The following is a 19,771-nucleotide window of genomic DNA, read 5'->3' as shown; positions in this document are numbered from 1 at the left end:
TGACTCTGATATCAGGGACAGATCAGCTGATAAAAAGCTTGGATTGTCCCTCTGGAGGGAAGTGAGACCTTGGTCCCATCAGAAGAATCTGAGGGGTTAAGGGAATTTGCAGGAGTGGGGAAAGCTTGCTCCATCCTACATGTACCATAATCTTAAATAATGCTTATTTACTTTACTGAAGTAAAAAAAAAATATATATATATATAATATATATATATATAATATAAATCACTGAAAGGAAAAGAAATTCATAATCTGTGATCGAAAGCTTCATTCTAAGCAAACTGTGTTCTCTTAATCTAGAGAGTAGACTAAATTCCAGTCTTACCAGCTTACCAGATAACAAACAAACAAAAAAAAAGTTTATGGGTAAGCTTAGAAAAGTCTTTTCCATATATCTTGAAGGAGCAGTATTTTTGCAAAGGCATCAGTGTGAAACCATAGAAGGCATCTGGCCACAGGGCAGATGCTTCATCATTTTTATTGAACAAGTTGAATTTCACACAATTATATCCATAGTGTCAGCAACACTATGAGGTATATTAGAACAGTGATCATTATAGTTGGTACTTCATGGATCAGTAAAGAAAGAAAACTTTTTCTTAGGAAGGCTGTAACAGTTGCTAAGTTTTAAGTTTATCCCACAAGGATATTAAAACAAAAAATGAAACAAATCTCTCCCGTCATCACCAAGGCCATCGGAGGTCTGTTGACCCCACACAAGGGAGGGTCTACCTCTTGGGATACCGCTGCTTCAGCATCTCCCTAAGCCAGCAACCTGGGACAGCTGAGTACACTTGAAGTTCCTTCCTTGACCTTGGGAGTTTTTTTGGAAGACAATTTTTTTTTTGACAGACAGGGTGGGGGAAGGTTTTGGGATGTTTCAAGTGCAGTCCATTTATTGTGCACTCTTTCTGTTCCCTGGTGGCTCAGTCGGTAGTCTACCTGCATTGCAGGAGACCCGGGTTCAATCCCTGGGTTGGGAAGATCTCCTGGAGAAGGAAATGACAGCCCACTCCAGTATTCTTGCCTGGAGAATTCAATGGCCTGAGGAGTCTTGTGGGCTACAGTCCATAGGGTCACAAAGGGTTGGACATGGCTGAGTGACCGAACACTTATTTCTATTATTTGATCAGCTCCACCTCAGATCATCAGGCATTAGATCCTAGAGGTTGGAGGCCCCTGCTTTAGTTCCCTCTTTCATCTTCTACACAGCTCCAGCCTGCTTCCTCCTCCTCTTCTACCTGCAGAACTACCTGCGGGGCTTCTCTGAATGTGGCTAAGAATCTCCTTCCCTCACTTCCTTGTCTCTGAGTCTCTTCTCCTAACTGGGTTTCCCTGATCTCCATTTAGGCACTTTTGCCCCAGGTGGTGCTAGTGGTAAAGAACCTATCTACCAATGCAGGAATTCGATCCCTGGATTGGGAAGATCCTCTGGAAGAGGGTATGGCAACACACTCCAGTATTCTTGCCTGGAATTCCCATGGACAGAGGAGCCTGGCGGGCTCTGACAGTCAGATGTGACTGAAGCGACTTAGCACAGCATACCAGAGGACGTTTGAACTGCAGATTCATGTGATTGTTTTGGCTCCTTGGAGTCCCTTGTCATTCCACGTGTATGTTAGGGTCAGCTTGTGTATTGCTTCCTACAGGCCTGGAGAGGGTAACAGGCAGGAAGGCCAGGGGTCTCCAGACAGAGAAAATAGGCTGCAAGTGTCAGACATTTTTTTATCTCTCTCTTAAGAGAAGGCAATGGCAACCCACTCCAGTACTCTTGCCTGGAAAATCCCATAGACAGAGGAGCCTGGTAGGCTGCAGTCCATGGGATCACTAAGAGTTGGATACGACTGAGCGTCGTCACTTTCAGTTTTCACTTTCATGCGCTGGAGAAGGAAATGGCAACCCACTCCAGTGTTCTTGCCTGGAGAATCCCAGGGACGGGGGAGCCTGGTGGGCTGCCTTCTATGGGGTTGCACAGAGTCAGACACGACTGAAGCAACTTAGCAGCAGTGAAATGATTAGGTGAATTTTATACTTAATATCACATAGAAGGCAATGGCACCCCACTCCAGTACTCTTGCCTGGAAAATCCCATGGACGGAGGAGCCTGGTAGGCTGCAGTCCATGAGGTTGCTAAGAGTCGGAGGGACTGAGGGACTTCACTTCACTAAGAGGCAGGAGGAAAGAAACTAGTGTTGCAATTTTTCTCCATCTCGATACAAATTTAAAAGGAAGTTGCTCTGAAAATTCTGTGTTGCCATGACGACTCCTGGCTCCACCTGAATTTAACTTTTGTCAAACCTTGAGCTAAGCAATGCACTTTTCTTATGGAAATGTTTGTCTTAAGCCATGTTAATGTGCTATGTATTTACCCAAGACTCTGTCTTCAGGTTGGTTCCCCCTAAAGGCTCAGAACTGACTCGACAAACCAGTATGTCTTACTCATACCGGGTTCTCCTAATCTATGTTAATGAAACTATATATTTGCTTGGAAATCTGCCTTTCTTCAAGATTCATGTCAATCATTTTATGGCCTGGGATGACTCACCTGCTGCCAGTGTTATCTCAATGCATGTTGTGGGTGAGGGGCCTGGTGCCATTCTCTGAGACATTGTCTTTCTTTAATTAGCAGACTGCTAGTGGCTGTATAACATCTGGCTAAAGACTAGCAGGGGATACTCTTTCTTCCCCCTTCTGATGTCTATGTCAGCAGCTTTCTCTATCTCTTTTATAGTTTAATAAAACTTTATAACACAAAACCTCTGAGCAATCAAACTTCGTCACTGGCCCTGGATTGAACTCTTCTCCTCTGGAGGCCAAGAATCCTGGCATCTTTTGTGGTTTAGCAACAACCTTTCAGCCTTTTGTAATTTATATTGAATCTTCATTTCAGATTGAAGATGCATTCCATGGTATTGCCAACTTAAGTCTTTCCATCGCTATGGAACACCTGTACATGTATTTAGGGTATTTTCAGCCATCGTGTATAATTTCCAGTGTGCCAGTCTTATCATCCTCATTACGTCCATGGCAAAGTATTTTATTCATGTTGACATTACTGAAGGGGAGTTTTTAAAAAAAAATTCCTTTCAGATTGTTATTTGCTAGTATATACAGATAAAACTGTGTAATGATTCATTTTTATCAGTTTGGACAGCTTGATAGTTGTCTTTACTTTCTCATAATTTAAGATTACCCTGACTCATATATTTACAGTCTCACCCCCTGTCTCAGTCATTTCTTCAAAGAACTGTCCTTTTTTTAACATTAAATTATTTTTGACTATGCTGGGTCTTTATTGCTAGTTTGTCTAGTTGTAGTGAGCGGAGGCTGCCCTCTAGTGGCCGTGAATTACTTTTGACGGTGCTGGGTCTTTATTGCTAGTCTGTCTAGTTGTAGTGAGCGGAGGTTGCCCTCTAGTGGCCGTGAATTACTTTTGACTATGCTGGGTCTGTATTGCCAGTTTGTCTAGTTGTAGTGAGCGGAGGCTGCCCTCTAGTGGCCGTGAATTACTTTTGACTATGCTGGGTCTGTATTGCTAGTTTGTCTAGTTGTAGTGAGCGGAGGCTGCCCTCTAGTGGCCGTGAATTGCTTTTGACTGTGCTGGGTCTGTATTGCCAGTTTGTCTAGTTGTAGTGAGCGGAGGCTGCCCTCTAGTGGCCGTGAATTACTTTTGACTATGCTGGGTCTGTATTGCTAGTTTGTCTAGGTGTAGTGAGCAGAGGCTACCCTCTAGTTGCCGTGCCGTGGCTTCTCATTGCAGTGCTTTCTCTGGTTGCAGAACTTGGGCTCTGGAGCATGCAAACTTCAATAGTTATTCAGGGGCTTAGTTGCCTCTGGGCATGTGGAATCTTCTAGGACCAGGGATTGAACCCGTGTTCCCTGCATTGGTAGGCAGATTCTTTACTGTTAGGTAGGTAGAATAGGGAAAAGGAGTCCAAAATGGTGGTGGCTAAAAGACAAGGAAGGGAAAAGCCCGCGAAAATAGAACAAAGGAAGGTCAGAGGATGGTCCGAGGAACCGAGTGAAGACCTCAGGTAGAACTAACCCTGGCTAAGCCCAATTTGCATAGGGCAGGCCCAGGTGGAGGAACAAACGTATAAAAGGAGGAGCCAAAGTGCTTTCTCGCTCTTTCTCTCCCACGTGCATGCTCTTTCTCTCTCCCTCACTCTCTCCCTCACTCTCTGACTCTCTCCCTCCCCTGCGTGCTCCTCCACTCTCTTCTATTCGAGTCTTTGGGTTGGCATGCCCTCACGCTTCGAGGATGGATTCTCCTGCTATCTTCTAAATAAAATAGAGCTGTAACACTGATTTGCCTAAGAGCTATAACACAGTTTGTCCAAGACCCGAGAGCTGTGACGCGCCGAGGGCTTTAATGTCCATCGCTCTAAATCTTTGTTGCGACAAAACAAAGAACTGAGGAATATACACTCGTGTGACAGCTATGGTGCCATGACTCGGGTTTAACCTGGCTGAAACAACCTCCGCGCGGAAGAGGCCAAGCACAGCAGGATCCCAACTCAGTGAAGCTCCCGTGCTAGAAGCGGAAGGTTAAGAAACCCAGTGCAGGGAAAGGAAACCATCATGCTGGAAACCGGGACAGTGAAAAACGAACTCAGCAGAAAGCTCATGCGGCCCAGTCTCAGATTCCAGAAGACCTTCGGTTAAGGTAAGCAGTCCTCATTCCTATAGCTGGAGGGACGTTTACAATCTCTTGTTTCTTGTTTCCTCGAACCTCCCGCAAACAGGCGGGTGGCAGGGGGCACAATTAGGGACTCTGGAGAGGCTACTCCTCAGCATGTCCCAAAGGCGCTATCTGCTGAGCCCCAGTAGCTGTTACACAAGCCAGTGGGGGTTCTTCTGTCTTTTCTGTTCTCTGTGCCAAGGATCAGACCAATGAAACTGTGAGCACCGGTCAGATATTTAGTAAATTTTCCAGCGGGCTATGAAGGGGATTCCTTTGCACGTTTTTCCCACTGCTTTTTCCTCCTGTCCTTCAGCTCTCTCCTGGGACTCAAGCCCCGCCAAAACTAATGAAACTCAGGCTCTGATATCTCATTGCAAAAATTCATTGAGAGACAAAGCGATAAGAGGCGGATTTGTTAGGATCCAGAGAGAAGCCACTCTTCAGGGTGTGAACCATTGCCGAGGGCAAGGGCTGGGGCCCTGGAATTAGGCCTGGCTAGGTTTTGTGAGGGGGTGGAATTCATATGCTAATGAGCGGGAGGATCATCCCAGCCTTTGGGGAACCACCCACTCCTCCCTCTTCTGACCTTGTGCCTTGGAGCTGTCCTGCCGCCTCTGGGTGTGTCTGTTGGCTTATAGATTGGGGATTAAGGTTTACTTGAATTTGACTTGTCATCTTGGACCCAATTGATTTTAATTGGTTTACATTATACCCTTGTGCTTTGTCATTCTTTCAAAGGTTGTGCTCTGCCCCCTTCCCTCCTGTTTCATGCTCTTTTCCTGAGCTCCATCTAGACCCACAAGGTTGCCTCTACAATCTTCTGGAGAGACAACCAGAAAATAGCTGGCCTTGGGAGGGAAATACTCTATAATATCCGACCCCCTATTCCTACCCAGTACTGGTCACACGGGAGATCTTGGGGATGCCCAACTCCAGTCCGGGGGTCCCAGGAGGTCATCACGCCTTGACCAGCCTAGGGATCAGTCTTTGAAAGGTTGTCACGCCTCAACCTGTTCGGGGACCCACTAGTCCCAGGGGTCCCAGGAGGTCATCACGCCTCGACCTGCCCAGGGATCCAATTCTCAGGAGGCCGTCATGCCTCAACCTGCCTGTGGATTCCATCTCTAGGAGGCTGTCATGCCTTAGCCTGCCTGGGAATCTGCACCCTGACCCGGGGACGCCTGGCTCTCAGGTTGCAACAGTTCTGGGTAGGATAAGCTTCAGAAAGACTCACCCCTAAGGAAATCCACCCATGAAAACAAAAAAGCCTATTACTTGTGGGACTGTGCCCAGTCTCAGCAATAACTCAGGAGCCCAATGAGAACCCCATTGCCTTTCTGGAAAGGCTAAAATAGGCACTCCAAAAGTCTACCAATCTGGACTTAGACTCTTATGGGGGACGGGTGATTTTAAAGGACAAATTCCTGTCCCAATGTGCATCAGATATCAGAATTAAGTTACAACAGCTACAACAGCAGGACCCTGCTGCCTCTTTAGATGAGATGGTTCAGACAGCCACCAATACCTTTTATAACGGAGAACAGGAGAAGGAGGCCAAGGCCCAGGAGAAGGAGACAAATAAAGAGACAAGGCATGCCCAGATGCTGGCCACCCACCAGAGAAGCCCTATGGCAAACCCCAAGTCCTTGAAGGACAAGGCTTGAGACATGCCTGATCTGTAGACAGGCGGGGCATAGGGCCAAAGAGTGTCCAAACTGTGACAAGTCTCCTAGAACGGCTTGCCACAAATGCCATCAACTGGGACATTGGGTGGCACTCTGCCCTCAGGACCCAAGAGACTCAAGGTCAAGCACCAATCCTACCCTCACGATGGTTCAAGAGGACCGAAGCGGCCCACTCCAGGCAGCCCGCCTGTCACAGATAACCATCACAGGGCTGGAGCCAAGGGTGCAACTGGATGTGGCAGGTAGGTCCCAGAATTTCTCGGTTGACACAGGGGCTACCTACTCTGTCTTGATCTCCTACTCCGGAACCTTCTCCTCCCAAATCTGTACCATTTTGGGTGCTACAGGAAAAGCAACTACTAAAAGATTCACCCGAGCACTTCTTTGTTGCTGGGATGGACAAACATTTTCCCACCAGTTTCTGGTGGTCCCTGAGTGTCCTACTCCCTTATTGGGAAGAGAGATACTCACTAAACTGGGGACCACCCTTGTGATGGGAAGTTTTTCAGCCCCTAGAGCTCTACAGCTCCTGGTTCCTACTGAAGAACCCATTATACATTCAATAGAGAGGGACCAAAAACTATGGGAAGACAAAATTAACCCCCAGGTGTGGGACCAGGGGATTCCTGGACGAGCCTACCAAGCTGAACCAGTCATCATTGTCCTCCGAGATCCCACTCGGTTTCCTAACCGGAAACAATATCCTCTCAAAAGAGGCTCAGGAGGGACTACAGCCTTTAATAAATAAATTCCTTGTGGGCTATTGGTCCCCACCAGTTCGCCATGTAACACCCCAATCCTCTCAGTAAAGAAAAAAGACAGAACCTGGTGAATGGTCCAAGCTCTCCAGATCATAAATCAAGCTGTAGTCCCCCTCTATCCCATAGTACCCAATCCCTATGTAATCTTGGGAGAAATCCCACCCAGTGCCAAGTGGTTTATAGTGTTGGCATAAAGATGCGTATTTTGCATACCACTGGCTAAAAAATCCCAATATCTTTTTGCCTTTGAGTGGGAGGCCCCAGGAGAAAAACACCAACAGATGACTTGGACAGTATTACCTCAGGGGTTCAGAGATAGCCCCCACCTGTTTGGACAGGCCTTTAGCTGGGATCTCCTAGATCTGGACCTGGGACCTAATGGGAAAATATTACAATACATAGATGACCTACTAATGTGCTCTCCAGATGAGAAAAGTGCCCAACAACATGCAATTCAGGTTCTAAACTTCTTGGCAGAAAGGGGATATAAAGTCTCCCGTGCTAAGGCATAGACGATTGAGACAAAGGTCACTTACCTGGGAGTTCAGATTACACGCGGGTCCAGGAGGCTGTCCTCTGATCGGGTACAAGGAATCCTCCAGTTGCCCTCCCCCACGACTCGAAAACAATTGGGAGCTTTCCTGGGGCTAACTGGATATTGTAGAATCTGGACACCCAACTATGGTTTAATTGCCCAGCCCTTATATGAAAGCTTAAAGGGATGAGATGATTCAATCCCACTGATGGGGGGAACTCCTCAAAAGAAGGCAGAGGCTGCACTAAAACAGGCGTTAACTTAGGCACCTGCCTTGAGGTTGCCAGACCCAGAAAAAGCGTTTGAACATTATGTCCATGAAAGAGAGGGAATAGCCTTGGGAGTGTTAACTCAAAAGTTGGGATCTGAGCCCCAGCCTGTAGCTTACTTATCCAAGAGGCTCCATCCAACTGCCCGAGACTGCCCCCCGCTGCCTTTGAAATCTTGCAGCTATTGCAATCATGATAGAAGATGCTTTAAAACTCTCCTTTGGGGGCAAACTATTTTTACCAGTCACAAAGTAAAACAACTCCTAAACGGGAGAGGCCATTTATGGATGTCCGATCAAAGACTCCTCAGATATCAAGTAATGCTGATGGAAAATCCAAGCCTCACTATATCCCCTTGTGAGGTTCTTAACCCAGCCACCCTCCTGCCTACCCCCAGGGGCTCTCTCCCCTTTCACTCTTGTCTAGAAACCTTGGAGCACTGGGCAAAACCCTGAGAGGGATTGTCAGAATATCCCCTGACCAATTCTGAGGAAATCTGGTACACTGATGGAAGCAGCTTTGTCTTGGATGGAAAAAGAAGAGCCGGGGATGCAGTAGTCTCCAATTTTGAGACCATAGAGGCTAAGCCTTTGCCACCAGGTCAACAAGCTACAACGTGCAGTGCCAGTTCAACAAAGACATAAAACTACAGCCGACCACGGAAAATATCACACACCCTTAGATGGACACCGCTATAAGGACTCCGAGGCTTGAGACTAGCAAGAGGGGGAGGCCCAAAACCCCTTGCCGTCCCAGTTCAGCAGGAAGTAGCCAGAAAGACCTCTATGCCCCTATTCCCAAAGAATTGGGCCTCCTATCTCTTGAGGGGGGAATGTTAGGTAGGTAGAATAGGAAAAAGGAGTCCAAAATGGCAGTGGCTAAAAGACAAGGAAGGGAAAAGCCCATGAAAATAGAACAAAGAAAGGTCAAAGGAAGATCCAAGGAACAGAGTGAAGACTTCAGGTAGAACAAACAGCACTCCTGGCTAAGCCCAGTTTGCATAGGGCAGGCCCAGGTGGAGGAAAAAACATATAAAAGGAGGAGCCAAAGTGCTTTCTCACTCTCTTTCTCTCCCGCGTGCGTGCGCTCTTTCTTTCTCTCTCTCTCTCTCTCCCCCCCCTCCCCCGTGCGCTCCTCCACTCTCTTCTCTTTGAGTCTTTGGGTTGGCATGCCCTCACACTTTGAGGATGGATTCTTCTGCTATCTTCTAAATAAAATAGAGCTGTAACACTGATTTGCCTAAGAGCTATAACATGGTTTGTCCAAGACCAGAGAGCTGTGATGTGACAAGGGCTTTAATGTCCGTCGCTCCAAATCTTTGTTGGGATGAGACAAAGAACCGAGGAACATAAACTCGCATGACATTTACCACTGGGCCATCAGGGACGTTTCCTGTTCCCTTTTATTAGAGAATGATATTTAAAACATACATGTAGGAGCTAAATATGCTCAGCTGACAATACATGGATATATATATATTCCAGCTTACCTTTGAACATATTCAGTTAAAGGTAACTTGTGATGATGTCTCTCACCGGATCCACCAGGACATGGATATTGTAACCTTTCCTTTTGTTTATCTGTAACTTCCCATTCCAAGGGTAAGATGCCTGGCTTCCACCACATGTCATGTATAGAATTCAATGCTTGTCCCATGTGGTTACTGAAAAAAAAACCTGTCAGACTGTCTTCTAAAGGGGGCTCTGCATGCATAACACCAGTATCTTGAGTGTTTTGTATGATAGTTTACTATCAGTATACCCTCAGTGGCCGGGTGTCTATTTCAATCATTACCAATTATGAATGGGCTTGTTTGCCCTAGCGTTCTTGGACAATTCGAGTACAGATTCTTTGTCAGATATGCATTTTTAAGGAAAACGATTTTATTTATTGTTGGCTGAGTTGCGTCTTCATGTGTGGGCTTTTCTCTAGTTTTGGTGAGCGTGAGCCATAACTAGTGGTGTGCGGGCTTCTCACTGCAGTGGCTCCTCTTGTGGGGCACAGGCTCACGGGCTTCAGAAGTTGCAGTATGTGAGCTCGGCATTGTGGCTTCCAGGATCTAGAGCACAGGCTGGGCAGTTGTGGCACACGGGCTCCGTAGCATGTGGGATCTTCCCATAGCAGGGATCACACCTGCATCTCCAGCACTGGCAGGTGGATTCTTTACTACGGAGCCACCAGGGCATATTTTAGATTTTAGTTTTCCACACATGTATCTAGTGAAAGAGGCCAGGATCAAGAGGCCTGGCAGCTGGGAATCCTCAGCCACAGTTCTGGCTGTGCTATGAAAAGCTCTGGGGCTTTTGGTGAGCGCCTCAACTTTCCTGGGACTGTTTCCTCCCCTCAGAAATGCCCTGCTGTTGGACTGTAGCCCACCAAGCTCCTCTGTCCCTGGGATTTCTGAGGCCAGAATACTGGAGGTGGTGCCATTTCCTTCTCTGCTGATGCTGCTAAGTCGCTTCAGTCATGTCTGACTCTGTGCAACCCCATAGATGGAGGCCTACCAGGCTCCTCTGTCCCTGGGATTCTCCAGGCAAGAACAATGGAGTGGGTTGCCATGTCCTTCTCCAATGCATGAAAGTGAAAAGTGAAAGTGAAGTCACTCAGTGAAGTCGTGTCCAACTCTTAGCGACCCCAGGGTTGCAGCCTTTCAGGCTCCTCTGTCCATGGGATTCTCCAGGCAATAGTACTGGAGTGGGCTGCCATTGCCTTCTCCGATTTCCTTCTCTACAAGATAGCATTTTGAAGATATTTTCTCCTGGATATTTCTTTTGATGAAGGAAGTCCTTCCAGGACTTGAGAGTGGGTTCTTGTCTGACACTTGGAAATGAGTTGTCTGAGGAGAGGAGTGCCATCCAAGTGAGAGCCTTTATTGGGAAGGGATGCTGGGGTGGAGGGCAGGAGGGTGAGGGAGATGGAGAGAACTGCTCTGCCACGTGGCTCACAGTCTCAGATTTTATAGTCATTGGGTTAGTTTCTGGTTTGTCTCTTGCCAGTCATTCTGAATTGGGATCCTTCCTGGGGGCACATGCATCATTCAGCTGAGATGGATTCCAGTGAGGAGGATCCTGGGAGGTTGGTAGGACCTCTGAACTGGAGTCTCCCATCTCCTTTTGATCTCTCCAGAATTCTGGTTGGTGGTAACTTGTTAGTTCCTTGTTCCTTACCAGGACCTCCTGTTGTAAGATGACTCCAGCAAGTGTTTTCTTTTCTCTGTTGCCTGGCAAGGGTGGGTGGTCAGTGGTTCATTTAACAGTTTGTTTTTGGTTCTCTCGAGTAAGGTCCTCCACAGAGTAAATGTATAACATTATAAAAGTCAATGTTTTAAATAATTTATGTTTATAATTCGGTAAGTTGCCTTTTTTTGTCGTGTGTTAGAACTGATCACCAGACCAAAGGTCATGTAGATCTTTTGTTGTTTCCTAAAATTTTTATAGTTTTTTAAATGAAATTGCCTTGTTGAAGTTTGTGTTTATGTTCATTTCATATGTTTTATTTTTAACAGTTATTTATGTTTAGTTGGTTTATCATTGCTTTACAATATTGGTTTGATTTGTCATACATCAATATGAATTAACCATAGGTGTACCTTTGTTCCCTTGCTCTTGAATCTTCCTCCCACGTCCCACCCATTCCCACCTCTCTAGGTTATTACAGAGCCCCAGTTTGAGTTCCCTGAGTCATACAGCAAATTCCCACTGGTTGTCTGTTTACAAATGTTGGTGTACATGCATCCATGCTGCTCTCTCCATTCATTTCACCCTCTCCCTCTTGTTCCCCACCGTTGTCTGTACGTCTGTTCTCTATGTCTGCATCTCCATTGCAGCTATGTGAACAGACTCGTCAGACCCATCCTTCTCGATTCCATGTTTTTGTCTTTTTGACTGACTTTCCTGTTTAAATACGCTCTAGGTTCATCCCCTTCATTAGAAGTGACTCAAATGGGTTCCTTTTTATGGCTGCATTCCATCCAGGCTCTCATTGTTCCCTAGCCATGTTTTGAGGAGAGTCATGGAGCTATTCTGCTCCATTTCAGTTTGGGCTTCCAGTCTGAGTGCTCACAGCAGAGCTGTTTCTGGGTGAGCCCTCTGAGGTCTGTGAGCGCGGGGCTGCCTGCTCTTCTCTGGCGGCCTGCAGGGGGCGCCAAGACCCACTCTGACCCGCGGGCGCAGGACGCTTTGCCTTCAGACTGGGCTCGGTGACCAACTGGCGGGAGCTGTGTCTCCTCAGGACCGCCAGGACTCGGGCTTCTGGATAACGGGGCTGCATCCAGGCTGAGAGGAGCAGGGTTGCCTCAGTGCCCACCAGCAGGGAGGCTCTGCAAGAGGGAAAAATGAGGACGAAGTAGACGTTTCCTGTGTCCAGCTGAGGGCTGACTGGAGGTCCATCTCAGAGGACTCGGGGGAAAGAGCTCCATGTGCAAAACGGTGGGTTTTTAGTTAGATTTCTGTTAGATTATCTAGAGGATGACCAGTGATGTTCTTTAGTGTAGGTGGCCAGTTTTCCTGTCACTGTTTCTTCAGAAGACTGTCCTTTCCTCTTTGCTCGTTCCTGGTTTGATTTTCATGAACTGACCACGTACATGTGGGTTCATTTCTGGGCTCTCTATTCTTTCCTGGAGTCCATGTTTCTGTGTTCCTGCCAGTTCCTCACTGTGGTGGTTACTACAGGTCTGTGATGTAGTTTGAAGTGGGAGAGGAAGATGCCTCCAGCTGTGTTCTTCTTTCTCAGAGTCTTTTTGGCCATTTAAGGTCCATTCAATATTAGCAGTCTAATATTAGGAATATTTCTATTTCTGTGAAACATGCCATTGAATATTATTTTGTGATTGCAGTCAGTGTATTTGTTGATGACTTTGGTTGGAATGGACATTTTAATTCCTCATTGTTCCTGTGCATGAGTGTGGAATAGTTTTCTGTTTGTTTGTGTTTTCTTTGGTTTCTTTATCAGTGCTTTCTAGTTTTCTGACTACTGGTCTTTTATGTCCTTGATTAAGTTTGTTGCTAGATGTTTTATTCTTTTGGATGCAATTATAAATGGGATTTTCTTAATTTTTGTTTCTGATTGTTATTAGTGTATAGAAATGCAAGTGATTTTTGTATATTGATTGGGATTGTAAATGATAGTATTTTATATGATTGTAAATCGATCCAAAATGATTCAGCTTTACTGAATGTAGTCTAACAACTTTTTGTGAAGTTATGTGAAACATTTTATTTGTTAAATATGTTTCTCCTGCAATAGGTCATCCAGAGGACCCAAGACATGGTGGTTACTAGTAGACTTCCCACAGTAGTTCTTCATTCCATGTGGACTCCTTCAAGGGCAGTGAGCATCACAGCTTCCCTTGAACTTCGTCTGGGTAAGTCTTGGCCTGTATAAGAAAGTTTCATGCCTATCTACTCTGAACTTCTTTTGTGGTATTGACATGGTTGTTTTGAAACATAATTTACTTTCCAGTAATTTCAAATGTATGGAGAACTCCTAGCAATGGGAAAAATTACTCACATTTGCCACATCATCTAAAGTAGTTTATGTATTTTATCCAAAAGGGGTGCCTTCTCCTGCAGAATCAGCACATAACCTCCAATATCAGGAAATCATATGGTTTCTACATTATAATGTAATCCACAGCCCCACTTCCACTTTTAGCAGTTGTTCAAGTGTATGACTATATCTTTTTTTGCATCCTCATCTTTTTTCTTTGTTTAGAGTGTTACTGAGATTTTCAGTTATTTGGACAAACTTGATGGATTTAAAGCAGACATGGTGAATATGGGATCTGGGTGGCCTTTTCTATATGGATTTTTTTTTTTGCCACTAAAGATGGTTTTCATGTTTATTCATGCTGTAACATGTATGAATCCTGCATTCTTTTTTCCCCCATAGTAATTAAAACCAAATAATATGCCATTTACCATTTAGATATTTGTAAGCATACAATATTGTAGTAAACAACCTTTACTTGTTTTGCAAACCAGTTTAATAATGTGTACCTTGTGCGTGCTTTGGAGAAACTCAGGAAACTGAGTCAGTGACTGAAGTGGCCCAAGATATCACCTTAGATACCATCTTCATCTAAACACAAAACAGGGGCTTCCTGGTGGTCCAGTGGCTAATACTGGACACTCCCAAAGAAGGAGGCCCAGGTTCATTCCCTGATCCGAGAACTAGATCTCCCATGCCACAATGAAGAGTTTGCATGCTGTAGCTAAATATCTGGCTTGCCTCAACGAAGGTCCACCTGGAGCAGCCAAATAAAAAAAAACAAATAAACGTTAAAAAATAAAACCAAAGGAAAGGAAGGATATGGTTGTTGTAGAGATTTATGTCTTAGCTTTCCCTATGGATTAAAAAAAAAGTTTCACAAGACTGTCTGTCATCCTTCTATCTGGTATATACAGAGGATTCCTTTGAAATGAGATTTCTCTGGTAAATGTGACTCACAGAGGAGCCGTCTTGAACTTGGGTTTCAGAGATGATCATGTGTCCTCTTAAAAAAAAAAGTTAATTAGGTCCAACTAATTCTCATGCTGAAGTGGTATATTTTGGGGTAGCATTTGCTCCCCTTCACTTTGGATGTATCCCACTTTGTTTACACAGTCATCTACTGAAGACATCCTGATATTTGAAAGTTTTTAGTTATTACAAGTAGAGCTGTTGTGTGTAATTGTGATACTTTTTGTCTGGACACTTTTTCAAAGCTGTTCACTAAGTGCTAGACGTGTAGTATTCAGGTCACAGGTGAGCCTTGTTTAACTGTGGAAAAATCCAGCTATGTTTCTCTGTGGCATGTGGGATCTTCCTGGGTAAGAGATCGAACTAGAGTGTCTTGCATCGTCAGGCAGATTCTTTACCACTGAGCCACCAGAGAAGCCCTGCCCCCCCCCCTTTTATGAGTTTACTGGATCTAATAGGTGTGCAGTGTTACTTCAGTGTTGTTTTAGCTTGTAATTTCCTAATGATATGTGAATTTGAGTATTTTTGATATGCTTATCTACTATCTTTATATTTTCATAGGCCCGGTGTTTAGATTTATACATTTTTAATGAGATTGTTTGTTTTAGATTTTTTGGTATAGTTGTAGTACAATCCTTTATCAGATATGTATTTTGTAAATATATTTTTTCTGTGGCTTGTGTTTAAGTTTTGTGAATAAGGTTTTTCACAGTTTAAATTTCTAATTTTTTAAAGTTCATGTTATATATATTTTATATCCTTTTTGGATAGACTTTAGTTTTTTTTTTTTGTTAAATTTGATAAACAAAACTGAGGTACTGTAGACACAGTTTTAATCAAAGCTGAGGTACCATAGATACAGTTTTGCCTTTTGTTTATTGAGAAGTTTGAATGAGGTTGGTGTAAACTGTAAAATTATGTCTACATTCATTTGATTGGATATGGCTTCCAGTTATTTGTATAATTGGTTTTGGCGATATCATAGGAAGTCAGTTTCCCCAAGGGAAACTGGGGTCCATGAAACATGAACTGTCTTTGATCACTTTCTGCTTTTTCTGGCTTTGGATTTGACTTGTTTGGATATCTCATACTAGTGGAATCACAGAATGTTTGTCCTTTTTTGGTCTGGTTTATTTCACTTACTATAATGACCATAAGGTTCGTCGACATTGTAGCGTTGTCAGAATTACTGACTTTGAAGGGCTGAATCATATTCCATTGCGTGTCTACCACAGTTTGTTTATGGAGTGGGCTGCCATGGACACTTAGATTGCTTCTGTTTGTTGGCCAATGTGAATCATGCTGTTGTGACTATGACTGCAGAAGCATGCATTTTTTCAGCCCCTTTTCCCATACCTTTTGGGTACATAGCATGAATTAGAATCGAACTATGAATTTATTCCGTGTGTTAGTTTTGGAGTAATTTCTGTGATGTCTTGCACAGTGGCAGCACCATTTAATTTTTTTTGTATGGTAGAATACTGTTCAAGCTTTTGAATATACCCTGTGTTGCATATTCAGTCACCCACCTATGGACACTTGAATGGGTTCTACCTTTGAGCTATTGTGAATAATGTCACTATGAATATTTGTGTGCCAGTTTTTGATTGAATTATTAACAAATACATAGTACTGTATATGAAAGAAACCACAAGGACCTACTGTAGAGTTTAGGAAACTGTATTGAATATCTTATGATAATGTATAATGGAACAGAGTCTCAAAAGGAATATATGAAAAAGACGTAATAACCATGATAATTATTGTGCCAACACTGAGTTATCATAGCACTACTCAACGTGTCTTTATACATGCCACTAAAATATTCACATCTGTAAGTATATTATAAAAAATTATATAAAAAATCAAGAATTGAAACAGAGAATAAATAAACTTCCTGTCATTGCTCATCATCATTTATGCACTGTTACTACCTGTACCACTGATTGTATAAGTGCTGGACTAGGAATTGACATTCGTGTAAACCAAGAGATTGTGAAGGTGTAAGGAAGTATAACTCATTGAATTCCTTAACGAAGGATTATATAACTCTATGTACATGAAGTGAACGAAAGTCTGTTTAATTGAGCCACATTCTTCCTAGAGTGATGAGCTTCCACCCCACCCAATGTTAGTTCACAATTAAATCCTGCAGTCATCTGGCTTCAATGTCTGCTTCCTGCCATCCAGAAAGAAAAGATGAGGAAGTCCTGACAAAACCGATGCTATTTTTCTTTTTTGATTTGTATTTTATCGCAGGGCTTGGCAAAAAAGAGGGCCTAACCTGTTTCTAGAGTTGCATCCCAAGGATTGCTCTGGAATGTTACATATGTTGACAAACTGCTGATTATTTTCAAGAAAGGACAATGATCTGCACTTTAGTATCTGTTGCTTGAGCTGGAATAGCAGGCATCCCTTGAAGTGCAGTCCTTCATGCTGAAGTAGGCACACCTGAAGCAATAGCATAAAAGGAACACATTTATCATGTAGATATCACATCCCATGCATTTGTAATAATTTTTCAGTTGTACCCCTCATCATTGGAGGAACTGACTTGTCCCAGTGATAACTAGAGTACCCAGTATAACAGTTCTTTGACTTATGAGTACTTCTTATGAGTACACTTATGAATACTTCTTCCAATGTTCTTTCTCCTACTTTGGTCATGAACAGTAGAAGCTGATGGCAGTGGTTCTTGAAATGTATATTGATTCCAGGTGGCACAGTCGGTAAATAACCTGCCTACCAGTGCAGGAGATGGAAGTGATGTGGGTTTGATCCCTGTGTCAGGAAGATAACAATTCATACACTTGTTTTATGTGAACAAGTTGGATACCCATGAGTTTTTTTCTTCTGTATATGGAAAAACAAATGCTGTTCAAAGACACTGAAAGAACCCTGATGTTGAAAATCAAATCTGTATTGTGAGCAATGCTTAGAAATCCATGAGTCGAAGCGTAGTATTATGCCTATCATCCTTGTATTTCCCTCAGTGAAATACTTTGAGAAAAGCTCTTCATTCATGGTGTGGATTCATGAAGAAGCTAAATAGCATTAATCCTTTACATTGACAACTGTGAATTTAAATCTCCTGTGAATCCTATGTGACAACCGCACATACCAACATGATTTATTAGTATTATATCAATATTTTTAGTTCTGTTGTATGTCAAGTAAAAAAATCTGTATGTAATTGTACATGAAGTCAAAACATAAAATCAGTGCAAATACAAAATATTCAATCCTTTGAGAAAGGGAGCAAAAAATCTATGTGCTTTGCCTATTGCATTTTTATGTATTAGATCCTTAAGTATTTTATTCACCACACCCAACTGAATGATTCACAAATTTTCAGAGAAGAAAGGATCATTTCTCTTTAACAATGAGTAGTTTGACTCCTCTCAAAGCAAAGTCATAAGTGAGTCTAATTTTGTGTGAGACTATGAAAACTCAGTGTTTTTATTATGCTTTTGCTTATTACGGGAGGTCTGAGCAGGCACTTTTGAAGGTTTATTCATACCAGTCATTCTCATATTTATCAAGTCTTTAAAGGTTGAATCACTGAGGTGTTGCTTCTACACTTGTACTAGGCTGAGTAGCAACATGCCTTTCTCCCTAAGTGCAGTAGAAGTCTTCCCAACCTGTCTGTCTTCTGTCCTCTGGAGTATGTATTGCTTGAGCTCACCACAGCCTAGTAGATGGAAATCGCCAGGATATTCTGGAAACCATTGTTATTGCAGTCTCTTCAGGAGGTTACAACTGCTGCAAACCTCAGGATTTTACAAAGAGCTTTTTACCACCTCAGATGAAGGATAAAAGTCAACACTCGTGACATCACAGGCTTCCATGGCCTGTACATGATTGTTGGCTTTGCTTTCATAATCATCCTGTTTTTTATACCAACTAAGATGTCATTGTATTTTTTTTATCATGATTTTATCTTTGATGGTTTTTAGATCTATTATGGATTTTCCTATATATCTTCACTTATTGGTGAGGGTCTTATGTTAGTAGTGGTTTCTAAAACTGACTTCCAGTTAGTTAGCTGTGGTAGAATAGGAAAAAGAATGACCAACTGTATATTATTAATATTATGTATTAATATATATCAATATATTAATATATTATTAGTTTCATTGTTTGCAGTCATCCAATTCTAACTTTCTGAAATAAACATTCAGAAAAATCATATCCTTTTGAATGTCCATTTGACTGTATAGGTATTACATAAACTTGTTTAAAGTTTCCATTATGTTTCTTCTGTTTGATGTAGATATTAGCCTTTGGTTCTATCACTAGCATTGCAAGAAAAAAAAATAATTAGAGCTCCTATGGTAATTTTACCGTTAGCAATAAGTATAGCATCAAGTGAACACAGAAGAGTGGACCAAATATGAAAGTTAGTTTAGAAGAAAACATACAGTGTTGAATGATTACAGTAGGAATATAGTTATGAAGTTTCCTTATTATTATTCTATCCTTTCAGTTTCCTTTGCAGGGGTGTTACTGTGCAGATTCCAGTACTATGGCTAGAGTGAATAATAGTGTCATTATTTGTGAGAGCAACTCTGCTAAGTCTTAACGATCATGTCACTCAAGGCTTTTTAATAAAGTAGTGTTTGTAGTTTGTGAAGTCACATAAGTTGTATTCATTCAAGCAATAGTATCAAACAGCTATGGCATCAATTATAAATGTGAATGGATATAGAATGTGAATCCATTTCACTGTGATAAGTTATTATTGAAGGTATTCTATTAATGCCAGTAACAAAGCTGTGTAGAAATAATACAATGTTTATTAAGAAAAGAAGATGTACAACTTTGTTTTATTATTCCATTTCCTTTTAAACCAGTTTAATGACAACAGGCTTAACTTTTCATTAAATGATTTTCTCTCATGATTTAATTATGTAGGGTTAGGATTAGGGTTAGGGTTAGGTTAGGGTTAGGGTTTAGGTTAGGGTTAGGGGTTAGGGTTAGAGTTAGGGTTAGGGTTAGGTTAGGGTTAGGGTTGTTAGGGTTAGGGTTAGGGTGAGGGTTAGGGTAGGGTTAGGTTTGGGTTTAGGGTTAGGGTTAGGGTAGGGGTTAGGTTAGGTTAGGGTTAGGGTTAGGGTTAGGGTTAGGGTTAGGGGTTAGGGTTGGGTTAGGGTTAGGGTTAGGGTTAGGGTTAGGTTAGGGTTAGGGTTAGGGTTAGGGTTAGGGTTTAGGGTTAGGGTTAGGGTTAGGGTAGGTTAGGGTTAGGTTTAGGGTTAGGGTTTAGGGTTAGGGTTAGGGTTAGGGTTAGGGGTTAGGGTTAGGGTTAGGGTTAGGGTTGGGTTAGGGTTAGGGTTAGGGTTAGGGTTAGGGTTAGGGTTAGGGTTGGGGTTAGGGTTAGG

General features: G+C 43.0%; 1 long non-coding RNA gene across 1 annotated transcript; it reads left to right on the top strand.

Moving 5' to 3' along the window:
- The first annotated feature begins 13,186 nt into the window (after positions 1–13,186).
- Positions 13,187–18,585, top strand: LOC113905199. The gene is made up of 2 exons (XR_003514611.1): positions 13,187–13,299; positions 13,650–18,585. It is a non-coding gene; the product is annotated as an uncharacterized LOC113905199 (long non-coding RNA).
- Positions 18,586–19,771: the final 1,186 nt, after the last annotated feature.

This window comes from Bos indicus x Bos taurus, chromosome 15 (genome assembly GCF_003369695.1).
Source record: "Bos indicus x Bos taurus breed Angus x Brahman F1 hybrid chromosome 15, Bos_hybrid_MaternalHap_v2.0, whole genome shotgun sequence".
Lineage (NCBI taxonomy): Eukaryota > Metazoa > Chordata > Mammalia > Artiodactyla > Bovidae > Bos > Bos indicus x Bos taurus.
Note: the sequence above shows the minus strand (reverse complement) of the source record. Positions and strands in the feature narration are given on the sequence as shown.